This window comes from Bidens hawaiensis, unplaced genomic scaffold, assembly GCF_021521415.1.
Source record: "Bidens hawaiensis isolate Kalapana, Puna unplaced genomic scaffold, B.hawaiensis_p1.1 tig00033255_1, whole genome shotgun sequence".
Classification (NCBI taxonomy): domain Eukaryota; kingdom Viridiplantae; phylum Streptophyta; class Magnoliopsida; order Asterales; family Asteraceae; genus Bidens; species Bidens hawaiensis.
This window is the reverse complement of record NW_027495703.1, coordinates 9,110-22,547: the sequence shown is the minus strand read 5'-3', so window position 1 is coordinate 22,547 and position 13,438 is coordinate 9,110. Positions and strand designations below refer to the sequence as shown.

The following is a 13,438-nucleotide window of genomic DNA, read 5'->3' as shown; positions in this document are numbered from 1 at the left end:
TTGTTATTCGTGTGACAAAAAACGCACCTGTTAGAACTAAAAATACACCTGTTAGAACCTTTAGCCACATAAATTAGATTTTTGTGGCAAACAATTACACCTGCTAGAACCTTTAGCCACACTTTTCAATTCGTGTGACAAAAAACAGTTGTTCGAAACCATTAGCCACACTTTCATAAAAAAAAGTGACTTTTACTAGCCACATTAGTAAATTATGGCCAAATATGATCTACTCTTACAGTAGTTTGATAACGATGTGGTTAAAAACTAATATATATGGCCACACTTACGGGTATATGTGACCATAGAGTATTGTTTGTTAGCCACTTATAAGTTTTATGTGTGGCTAAAAGTTAATGGTGACAACAAACAAAACGTGTGACCGTTAGTAGTTAATGGCCACACTTTAATTGTTTCATATATGGCTAAAAGCTTATACATATGGTCACACTTACGGGTTTATGTGACCATAAAGCATTATTTTATAGCCACTTATAAATTTTTATGTATGGCTAAAAGCTAACAGTTACATTAAAACAAAAGTGTGACTATTGATAATTAATAGCCACATTCTAATTCTTTTGTGTGACCAACCAGACATCCACCCTTCAGTAACCAATCTGAACCCTAATCCATCACCTGCTGCTAATACTTTCATCACTCATTAACATCGATTGAAGCTCATCTTGGTTAGGTAGGTGATTTATACTTTAATTTTGAGAAATTTGGGTGTTCGAGGGTTTGAATGTAAGCAATTAGGTCTTGGATTCAATCGATTAGTATTCGTTCTAATTTAAACAATATATCTTGATACAAGTTGCAAGTGACGTTTTTGAATCTTTACTTTTTAACATTGTTAGATTTATATTTTCTACGGGGGTTTTTAACATGATTAATTAGAACCCTAGTGATGTCATAAACATGTTATTGTTTGAGTTTTGTTGAGAACAGTTGGCTGACAGATTCGCTCTCATTTATTGATTGGTCTGTAACTCGCTGTTAAACGATGATTATTGATTGATTGTTGATTTTAGAATATAGTATTCTGAGTCTAGTTTCCAGAAAGGTAAATTATATAATTTTTGGATGAGTGTTGAATACCTTTTATGATTTTACAAAAACCTATGTCAAAGCTGATTCGGGGATTTATATTCAGGTCCATTTTTCGGATACCATAACTTCCTAATGACAAACCCAAACGGGTTGGTTCCACTTCTGGAACTTAGTATTATGAGTTTAAAAGATAACCCAATTGGTCTTACATAATTTGGTTTAATGAGTTGATAGAACCATTAAACTAGTTTTTGTTGCGCAATCTGCTGAACTGTTAGTACCTATCTGTAATGGTTGAATTATTGTGAGTTTTCTATGCTTGAGAAAAATATAATAAAAATTGTTTGAGAAACCTGATTCATATATCATAATGTGGTAAATTTTGTAGAATTTATCCTTAATCTTTTCTTTGTGAATAAAATCAGTTCGTACATGCCAGAATCTGTCCCGTGAACTGAATGATCATAAGTTAAGTTGTATGATGAATATTTGGTTGCTTTGCCATGATATGATGTGTGGATACATGCTAGGACTTTCGGTACTGTTGATATTACTTATTATCACCAACGATTCATCGGGTCAAGTTTATGTTTGTATGTGAGTTCATACGTGGGTCTTAGAGTCATGTGTTGTTGAACATACTCTCATAACTTAAAACACTTGTACTAGGTAACAGCTAGCGAGTTAAATGCATTCATTTGATTTTGAGAAAACTCTGTTACACTCGACACCAAATTTTGGATTGAAAACGCGGACATACTTGCATACTGGTTTTGAAAACACTAAACGTTTGCCTATACTTGTTTTCTGGATTTAAAACACAAAATGTTTTGAAGTATTGGTTATGTAACCTGCTGAAACGGGCAAAAATGAGCTGAACTGCTGATTTTTTATTGCTGAATTGCTGTAAACTGGTCAAAATGCGTTGAAACGATCTGTTAAGTGCTTAACGAGCTGTTAAGTGCTGAAACGGCTTGAAAAATTGATGAAATGAGCTGTTTAACATGATGTTTGCTGTAAAAACGAGCTGTTACGTGCTAAAATGAACTGAAAACTTGCTGAAACGAGCTGTTTAACTTGCTGTTTGCTGTTAAAACGAGCTGTTAAGTGCTGAAACAGACTGAAAAATCGCTGAAACGAGCTGTTTAGCATGTTGTTTGCTGTAAAAATGAGCTGTTAAGTGCTGAAACGAGCTGTTTAACATGATGTTTGCTGTAAAAATGAGATTATACATGCTGAAACGAACTGAAAACTTGCTGAAATGAGCTGTTTAACATGTTGTTTGCTGTTAAAACGAGCTGTTAAGTGTGAAACGGACCGAAAAGTCACTGAAACGAGCTGCTTAGCATGTTGTTTGCTGTAAAAACGAGCTGTTAAGTGCTGAAACGGACTGAAAAATCGCTGAAACGAGCTGTTTATCACGATGTTTACTGTAAAAACGAGTTGTTACGTGTTGAAACGAACTCAAAACTTGCTGAAACAAGCTGTTTAACATGTTGTTTGCTGTTAAAACGAGCTGTCGAGTGCTGAAACGGACTAAAAAATCGCTGAAACGAGCTGTTTAGCATGTTGTTTGTTGTAAAAATGAGTTGTTAAGTGCTGAAACGAACTGGACTGGAACATGAACTTTAATGATAAAACTAAAACATTTCCTCCGTCGTCCTTGTTAAAAAAAAGACCCGAAACCCGTTCCGACCTTGACCCATGTTGACCTGGACCCGTTATGACCCGAACCTTTTGACCCTTCCCCGTTCCGACCGAACCATAACAACATTTTTTTAGTTGACCTGTTCCAACCCTGACACGTTTCGACCCTAACCCGTTCCGACCCATAACCCGTTTCGACCTAACCTAACCCATTTGCCACCCCTATGTTTAATGTATATCGACGGGTTAGGCGAGTTGTACCTCTTAAGACACAATTTAAAATTATATGCATAATGGGCCATAAGAGATTTCAAGGCCCAATATGGCCCATTATGACATGTATGACTTGTTTTTGTCTATTATGGTCTAATATGACTTCCTATAACATGATATAACCCTTAAATATCTAATGTTACATATCACATGCCATAATAGGCCACTAAGAGATTACAATCCCTAATATGGCCCATTAGAACGACTATGACATGAAAAAGGCTATAATGGGCCACTAACACCAACAAGGCCCAATAAGACCTATTGATGAATGTATCACATGTTATCGGCCATTAACATCTAACTATGACTAATGACATTCCTATAAAACCTTCTTAGAGCAACTGTGATGTGATAAAGGTTATAATGGGTCACAAACACCAGTTAAGGTCCAATAAGGCCCATTGATGAAAGTATGACATCTTATTAGGCGTTAACCAAACTATGACTCACTAAACTCATATTCAACCCTTTTAGAGCAACTATGATATGATAGAGACTACAATGGGTCACTAATAGCAATCAAGGCCCAAAACGGCCCATTAATGCAAAGTATGACATGCTACTGGGCGTTAACACCAACTATGAGTCACTACACTCCTATACAACCTGTTAAATTAACTATAACATGATATAGATATATTGGGCCATTAACAACAATCAAGGCCCAATATGTTCCATTAATAAAAGTACAACATGTTATTGGGGGTTGACACATGACTATGGCTCACTACACCCATATACAACCTCCTTGTAGCGACTATGACATGATAGGTGATATAATGGGCCACTAATACCAATCAACGCCATTTGATGAGACCAACTATGACTCACTACACTCCTATACAACCGGTTAACGTAACTTTGACATGATAGAGACCATACTGGCCATTAACAACAATCAAGGTCCAATAAGGCCCATTGATGAAAGTATGACATCTTATTGGGTGTAACCAAACTATGACTCACTAAACTCATATTAAACCCTTTTAGAGCAACTATGATATGATAGAGACTACAATGGGTCACTAGCAACAATCAAGGCCCAAGACGGCCCATTAATGCAAAGTATGACGACCAATTATGACTCACTACACTCCTATTCAACCTGTTAATGTAACTATGACATGATAGAGACGATATTGGCCATTAACAACAATCAAGGCCCAATATGGCCCATTAATAAAAGTATGACATGTTATCGGGCGTTGACACATGCCTATGGCTCACTACACTCATATACAACCCTCTTGTAGCAACGGGGACATGATAGATGCTATAATGACCACTAGTACCAATCAAGGCCCATTAATGAATGTATAACATGTTGGGCCATTGACACAAATCAAGGCCAAATAAGGCCTATTGATGAAAGTATGGTGTGTTTCAGGCGTTAACACCTAACCATGACTAATGACACTCCTATACAACTCTTTTAGAGCAACTGTGACATGATAGATGCTATAATGGGACACTAACACCGATCAAAAACTAGCATGACCCACTAATGAAAGTATGGTTTATTGGGCGTTAACTCTGATTACTACACTCTTATACAACTCTTTTAGAGAAAATATAAATATCACTTGTAATTATTTTATATGTTTTTATATTTAAAATACAATTATTAATATTATTTAAGGTTTAATTAGTTGTTATATATATATATATATATATATATATATATATTTACACTAACAACTCTTTAATTTAATTATTAAAAATAAATTAAATTCATATTTAGTTCATATTAATTTCAATTTCCTCAAAATTTCAAATTAAATTCAACCCTCTCTTTTCTTCAAAAAATTTTGAATTACCCTCCCATTCTTAAATTTAATTTGACCACATATTTAACCTACCTTTTTTTCTTTCTCTTCATTCCTTCTTATTATTTTTCTTTTTCATCTCTTTACACCCACCATAATCCTCAATCATTAATTCTCTAACTCACTCAATTCTTAACCAAATACTTTGATTCCGGGCTCTAATCTAATTATTTTTGCGAGAGGAATTCACATGTGGTGTCGGTTTCCATCAATTCTATCTCGATTTTTTCCGGATTCTTGTTGAGTGTGAAGAAACCTAAGAACCAAGTTTGGGGATTTTCAATTTTAAGTGTTATTTCTTGTAATTGAAGCTTAGTACATCTTCTTTCATCACTAAAAAAGTATGTATTTCACTTGTTTAATGACAACAGTTTGCTGACAGATTCGTTTTCATATTTATTGGTATGTAACTTGATGTTAAACGATGATTCCTTAACGATTTTTGATTCTAGGATATAGCACAATGAGTCAAGTTTCCATAAAGGTAAAGTTTGTAATTTTTGGACACGTTTTGAATAGTTTTTATGATTTTACAAAAACACTGGTCAAAGCTGATTCGGGGAGTTATATTTTGGCTCTCTTTCCGACACCATAACTCTCTAATGACAAAGCCAAACGGGTTGTTTCCAGTTCTGAAAGTTAGTATTATGAGTTTTGAAGACAACCCAATTGGTCTTGCACAATTTAGATTAATGAGTTAATAGAACCATTAAACAAGTGTTTGTTGTGCAATCTGCTGAACTGTTGGTACATATTTGTAATGGTTGAATTATTGTGAGGTTTGTATGTATGAGAAAAATATAATAAAACTTTTTTGAGAAACCTAATTCATATATTCTACTGTGGTAAATTTTGTAGAATTTATAATTAATCTTTTCTTACTGAATAAAATCAGTTTGTACATGCTATAATCTGTCTCGTGAACTAAGTGATTATAATTTAAGTTGTATGATGAATGCTTGGTTGATTTGCCATGATACAATGTGTGAATACATGTTTGGACTTTTAGTACAGTTGACATTGATTATTATCACCAACGAGTCGGTGAGTCAAGTTTTTGTTTGTGTATACATTATGTCTAATGTGATTGTGCGTGGTAGTCGTCGTGCTTTGAGGTTTCGCCTCACATTAACCCTTTACTAGTTATGATGCTAATATTTTAACAATTTTAGGTTCAAAAAGTTAGAGCCGAAATGGAAGAAGATGAAAGGAAGTCAAGAAACGAGTTGGAATAACGAGTGCAACGAATGGAATAAATGGAAAAAGAACTTAAGGAAAATGAAGAAAGGAGGCAAAAACAATTTGATGAGTTTATGAGAAAGTTTGAGGTCGGTAGTAATTAGTAGTAGTTTCAAATATTTTGAATTCATAACTTATTAGTGAAGGTTTGTTAATGTAAACTTGTTTTGAATTTATGTTATTGTATTTGTTAAACTTATGAAATAGCCACATTTATCTATGTGTGATCAAAAGTATGATAATAGCCACACTTTATATTACAAAAGCATTATGTGTGACAAACGGTAAGACAATGGCCACACCACAAACTACAAAAGAGTGTTTGACTGGCAAGTTCACATTTTTAGCCACATTGACAATAACCTCCAGTGTCTATATGATATGATTAGCCACACAATACCTCACTATGTGTGACGAAAAGTTTGACAATACCTCACTATGTGTGACGGTAAAACAATAGCCACACTATAATCTACAAAGGAGTGTTTGAGTGGCAAGTAAACATTTTAGCCACTTTTAATGTAATATCCAGTGTCTATATAATATAATTAGCCCCACTATTATTAAATTTAAGTGGCCATTTCTTTGCTATATCCACACGGGTTAGGTCACAATGCACGCTTAACACAACCCTATTGGCCACATTATTATAAAATTCATGTGGCTGTAACATTAATTCATGTGGCTTTATATGTGCAATGGTCACTCATAATAAATAGTCATGTGGCCATTTTTTACCGTTTAGCCACACTTATTGGAGAGGCTTCTTGATGGCCAGCAACTAATGCCTGTACCCTTTAGCCACATTTATTACCACATAAGGCCACTAAAAATTGTGTGTGGCCATATCATACCCACGATGTCGCGACCTTTGGCCACATATGACCTTAACCAAATGTATGTGGCTAAAGGCCTACGGCCATACTTTTTTCATGTGACCAAATGTCAATTTTCACGTAGTGAACCCAAGAGGGTACGGGCTTTAAGATTAGAACTTCAAATAGATCTAATCGAGCAAATTAAGAAAGCTCAAGAGCAAGCCATTGAGGAAACGACATCTCCGAAGAAAAGCGTAATGGCATAATCGACTCTTTAGTCAAGGGAGATGATGGTATACTCAGACTTGGAAATAGAATCTGGGTACCAATAATCGGAGAGCTATGTGAAAAGATACCAACCTGTAAGACCCCGTTACCGATGCCTCACATTTGGAGGTTGGATTTACTCATTCACATAGTTCTAATCATCAGAGTTAATAAAAACATACACGGAATATTTAAACTTTCAGAAAACCTTACATACGAATCCGTAACTTGTCTTAATAAACATTTTGTCTTTCAAAATAAACATAAACTAATAATATATACATCTTGAGTCTTCCGATGCCAGCCTCTTATTCAATGCCACGTGTTCCCCTCAAGCGACCTGTCTCATCCTACTCACCTGCGTGCATACTAAAAGTCAGCTACGCTAAGTGATTTCTAGTTAATAACATAACATACATTACTTACGTACTTACATACTTTCATTCATACTTTTATATTTAATTCTACTTTACTTTATTCTATTCTGCCTCGGATATTATTAGGGTCAAGTCCCTTTTTCTGCCTCGGATATTATTAGGGTCCGGTCCCATTTCTGCCTCGGATATTATTAGGGTCCGGTCCCATTTCTGCATCGGATATTATTAGGGTCCGGTCCCATTTCTTCTTCGAGATTATTAAAGGGCTTGGTCCCTTTTTTGCCTTGGATATTATTAGGGTCCAGTCCCTTTTCTGCCTCGAGATTATTAAAGGGCTCGGTCCCTTTTCTGCCTTGGATATTATTAGGGTCCAGTCCCTTTTCTACCTTTCTATCTCTTACATTCATTCATAACATACATACATATCATTCATAGCTAATACATAACATTATAACTTGACAGTACGTGCAATATCTGAAGATCGTTCATGTAACGACAAGCAATCATTCTTACCTTTCACATAATCACATAAGGCATACCCTTATCACTTAGGATAAATGTATTAACATTCACATCGAGTATGCACATAGCCCCGGAAACGTAACACAGAAATGGGGCTAGAAACTCACCTGGATCCTGTTGCGTTCACTGTTAATCGTTATTCCCTTCCTTTGCCGTGCGCGACTAACTGTTTAATAGATACAATATTAAATATTGTTCTAGCCCTTCGTATTGCTTACTTAACTAATCTTAAGCGTCTAAGCCGATTTTACTCCATTGAGTCATTACCCGGTTAGTTAATCGTTACATGTTAACCTTTATAGGTATCTTTCATACATTTAATAAAGTCCATGGGCTAATATGTAATTAAACCATTTATTTTAAGTCCAAGGACCTTTCTGTCATTCTTTCAAACTTCTAATTCGTTATTCAGAATACAACGAACTGGGTGAGTAACGAATCACCTGATTCGTTATCTGATTCGCTATCTTACATTATCTGATTCGTTATCCTTGTCTTAACAAATGGCCTCATAATGAATTGGCCTTTATAACGAATTAAACCTTATAGCGAACTGGACTCTTTATAACGAACTGATCTTTTATAACGAACTGGCTTTAACGAATTGAAGCTAGTGCGTTGTTCTTCCTTAATGAATCATCATAACGAATTATTTAAGGAATCAGAGGTAGTTCGTCATTCCTTCATTAACGAATCAGTTCACGAATTAAGGCTAGTGCGTTAACGAATTACCTTTAATTCGTTAGTTTTACATAACGAATTAGGGTTAGAGTTTTAATATTCTTTTTAGCCTTGTATACGTTTTTCAGGCACCGTCTTTCCGGCGCCTTCATCGCCGGAAAACCGGGATCTTACCCCATTTACCCGGTTTTCATTCAAAACAACTTATTTATGTTAAAGTTTACATCTTTCTCATATAATGGGGTCCGACTTGCTATCCTACCAAGTTTCATGCAAAACCGACTTCGTTTACCCGTCCTTTTCATAAACCGAACACTACTCGTTTTACCCAAAACGAACCAACTAATCCGTCTATTATCAAGTTCGTTACTTTATCAATAATCAAGACCCGATCTATCATCCTATCAATTTTCATGTAAATCCGTTCATAAAAAGTAAGCATTTTTAACAAAAACGTACCTTTGAGGTTTTTGTATGAAATCACTCGAGATGCTCAAAACCATATCAAAAGAACTCCGATTTGAGTGATTCAAGAGGCCATGGAACCGTCTCGTCCCGATCTACAAACCTATCAGCCCACCTTCGCCGGAAACTGCTGCTACAGTCGCCGGAACAGCTGAACAGTTTCCGGAATCTTCACTTTTGAGCGGCTATGGTTTTTCTGATAAAAATCGGACTTCCCGACCTCTGATCGAAGATCTAATCGGTGGAATCTTCATTTTTATACCATGAACCCTCAGTTAAAATTTGAGACCGATCCGACGGCTAGATCTCCAAGAATCTTTGTGTCTTTGTGGGTGGTTTTCTCAAAAACGGGAATTGGGTTAAGTGTGTGTTTTGATGGTGTTGGCTATGGTGTGGAGATGTATGAAAATGGAAATGATTAGGGTTTTAAGGGGTATTTATACTCCCTTAAGCCCATTGAACTTAAGCCCATCTTTCCTTTTTGGTCCATAATTAATTCCATCTAATTAGCCTACTTATACTTCCATTTTTATTATTTTATTTCCCTACTAACTTAAGTAAACTTTTCCACCATAAATAAATAATATATTAATTATCTATTCTTAGAGATTTCGGGATGTTACAAGTCTACCCACCTTATAAGAGGTTTCGTCCTCGAAACCTGCTTAGTCCTTGTAAAAAATGAATACTTCCTGTATTCACATCCTTTCTTTAGCTTCCTGGCTTACCAGTTTATCCTTTGTCTTACAATCAACGAGTGATGTTAATTAGTTTTATCTTTCTAGGTAGCTTGTCTATGAAGTTCTTGGTGATACGCTTCCTTATCCAGACTTTGCAACTGCATATCACTTCCACGAGCATACTCTTCTTTCTTGTCCTTTAAATAGAAACATTGCACTTACTATCATTATATTTAGTACTGAATGACCATTCCATCCAATTACAACCTTTAGAAATAAATATTGTTTGCAATACGTTCAAAATGTAAGGAAGCGCTCCCAGTTCCTCCTTAATGATTATTTCTTGAAATCCCTTGTCCATCCCTTAAGGTAGAACACATCTTGCAATTCTTGAGTACATCCATCGCATAACTTGTTGGAAAAACTCCTTAAGTTACCACTTGAACACTCTTTCATTCTCAGCTATGTATCAACACGTAGGGTTCATGAGTTATAGCTGTCCAAGGTAGCTTGATCATGAAATCCATGGGGAGACATCTTTCTTTTCTTGACTAATCAAGTCTCACCTTGTCCTAGGAATCCATTGTTGTTTGCTGCTGCATATCAGGTCGTTTGATATATCAAAATTATTCGTCTTAACTGAATTCCTTTCCGAGCATGTTTTTCCATCTTTTGTCCTTGGTTTCTAGCATCCTCTTGAGGTGTGAATTTCGGCTCCACATTCGTAACACTTGTGGTTGTTCTTATCGGTGTAGGCAAAGTATCGTGTCTATCCACAGCTGTCACATTCCCTGGACTCATCTTCATTTGAATTCTACTTAAGCGTTTCACATTCATTAGTATCTGCCTTCATTGTAACCGACATCTTTCCTTTTGATGCTTCGATGTAAACCGAGTATCTAGACTTATAACCTTGAGCTAGGATTTGGCCTCGAAGATATCCATGACGTGAAATCCTCAGCAGACCAAATCCGATTTTCACATTATAAGTATTATCTTTTAACTCTATGTGTAACTAGAGAATTCATTTCTTTTTCATCTTTCTCTCATCCTTTGTAACTTTTAACTGTGTCTCATGGATCTTGCTCATGCAATCCGAAGTACTAACTAATTTATACTAATTAATTGTCGTGATAGCCTCTTCAACTTTACGACTTAGCGCGCCAACGACCTCATTAGCCTCACCAGGATAATAATTGATTTCAAAATCACAATTCTTTTATCAGCCTTACCCACCTTCTTGTCTTATATTTTGTTCCTTCTGCTTGAAGAGATATCCAAACTCTTATGACATGTATTAATGGTGCACCTTGAAAACCTAGCATACAATTACTCTTTCTTTAGCGCTCCAACACTTTTCTCAAGTGTTCAACATGATCAGACTTATTCCTTGAATATTTCAAGATTATCATCAACAAAAGCGATGTCAGATTTGCCCACGTTCGGATGACACACCCTATTCATCATAACCATATCTATTGCTTGAGCATTCGTCTATCCATGATATCACGGGAAACTGGTAGTATTCATATCGCGTCTGATATGTTTTCTCAGGGATGTCTGCCTTTTCCACTTTCAACTGATTATAGACTGCTCTAAGGTCTATTGTCGAGGACCAACTCGCACCTTGCATTTGATCAAACAAATTATCCATTTGTGGCAATGAATATATATTCTTCACAGTAAGCTTATTCAACTTGCATTAATCTATACACATCCACATACTTCCATCTTTCTCCTTCACGAACATCACCGGTACACCTCGCAGGGAAATACTCTACATTAAAGTACCTTTGTCGAGGAGTTCTTGCAGCTTGGGCATCAACTCTTTCATTTTGGGCGGCGACATACGGTAAGGTGCTTTCGCAATGGGTTGTGCTCCTGGCATTAACTCTATTTGGAATTCTACCTTTGTTCCAGGGCTAACCCCGGAAGGTCCTATGGGAACACTTCTGGTTAGTCACACACTACAGGAACATCTTTCATTTCTTTCGTGTCGGCCGTAGCTTTGACAACATACGCAAAGTGGGCACTACACCCTCGCCTTAACAAACCTTCAACTTCTATCATCGGAATAACGTTAAGCCTTGAACCTTCCTTATTACCATAAACCATCACTGTATCGCCATCCAATGACATAAACCTTATCAACTTACTCTTACATGTTATATGATCTTTAAACTCAAACGTCAAATCCATTCCCAAACAACATCGAACTCTCTTAAGGTCAACCATAAAGAGTAGAAATGAACTCACGTCCCTCTAGTTCTACCTTACAATTCTTAACCATTCTCATACTTTAACGAAAGTATCTCTAGTGGTTTCTTCCATAGAGTTTCAGGTACTTAACTACATTCATCTTAGCGTCTTCTTTCATATTCGCGAAACTATGTAGCCTCATCCTTTCATGCATGCTCATTTAGGATATCTTGACAATAACCCGTCCTTCTCGATCCTCTCTACTTCCTCATCGTTCGCTTCGTTACTCCCGATCCCAACAAGTTCCCTTGTGGAGTTAACTATTGCAGGCATACCACATGTCTTGACTCATTTTATCTGGTTTATCTCCGTTTCTTTCATGTTGCTTTCACTTGGATTCCCTAGTTTGGGCTACCTTTGATGCTTTAACGAACATTGTTAGCATTGTATTTCGAAACAACCGAGCAACTCCCTTAGTGTTCATGACTACAAGCTCCAAGCGTGATCCTTCTTCATTACTTCCTAAGTCGATGTCCCACTACTTTCGTATATCGCCTTGTCACATCTTCTTCAACAGGTGTCTGGATGGCATGTGTCTTACCACAACGTCCAGTACAACCTCTTCACGCTCGCATCTTTGTATCAGTCGTCTATCTTATCTCTAAGGAAACACAAACGTTATCACTCTAGGAATTATTTAGCACATGATTCGCAAGGTAAGTAGTTAATGACAGTGGCCAAGTGTAATTAATTATTTGCATTACTCCTCAGGTTCTACATACTTCCCTTTATGATTTCACTTGTGCTAGTTTCAACTACTCACACAATCATGTAAACATAAATATAACCTATATTCTTATCCCTAGCAATTAAGCTAGCATACACACATTCATTTTCTAGCAATAAAGCTAGCATACAAACATTCCTTTCTATAGCAATTAAGCTAACATGAATATACATTATTATATAACCATACACTTTACCTTTGCCGAGCTTGCTTGAGTGGCACATGGCTATCTTGAACTGACATCTTCTTTCTTTTCTTAATTTAATCCCATTCTCTGCTCGAGTCTAAGCATGTAGGATGCTTAAATCTCTCGAACTTTGATATGATACCAACTTGTAAGACCCCGTTACCGGTGCCTCACATTTGGACGTTGGATTTACTCATTCACATAGTTCTAATCATCAGAGTTAATAAAAACATACGCGGAATATTTAAACTTTCAGAAAACGTTACATATCAATCCGTAACGTGTCTTAATAAACATTTTGTCTTTCAAAATAAACATAAACTAATAATATAAACATCTTGAGTCTTCCGATGCCAGCCTCTTATTCAATACCACGTGTTCCCCTCAAGCGAGCTGTCTCATCCTACTCACCTG

The 13,438-nt window shown here is 36.2% G+C and overlaps 1 long non-coding RNA gene across 1 annotated transcript; it reads right to left on the bottom strand.

Moving 5' to 3' along the window:
* Positions 1–9,949: 9,949 nt before the first annotated feature.
* LOC143584708 (uncharacterized) lies at positions 9,950–13,198 on the bottom strand. The gene is made up of 2 exons (XR_013144404.1): positions 12,069–13,198; positions 9,950–11,944 (listed from the first exon to the last, which is right to left on the bottom strand). It is a non-coding gene; the product is annotated as an uncharacterized LOC143584708 (long non-coding RNA).
* Positions 13,199–13,438: the final 240 nt, after the last annotated feature.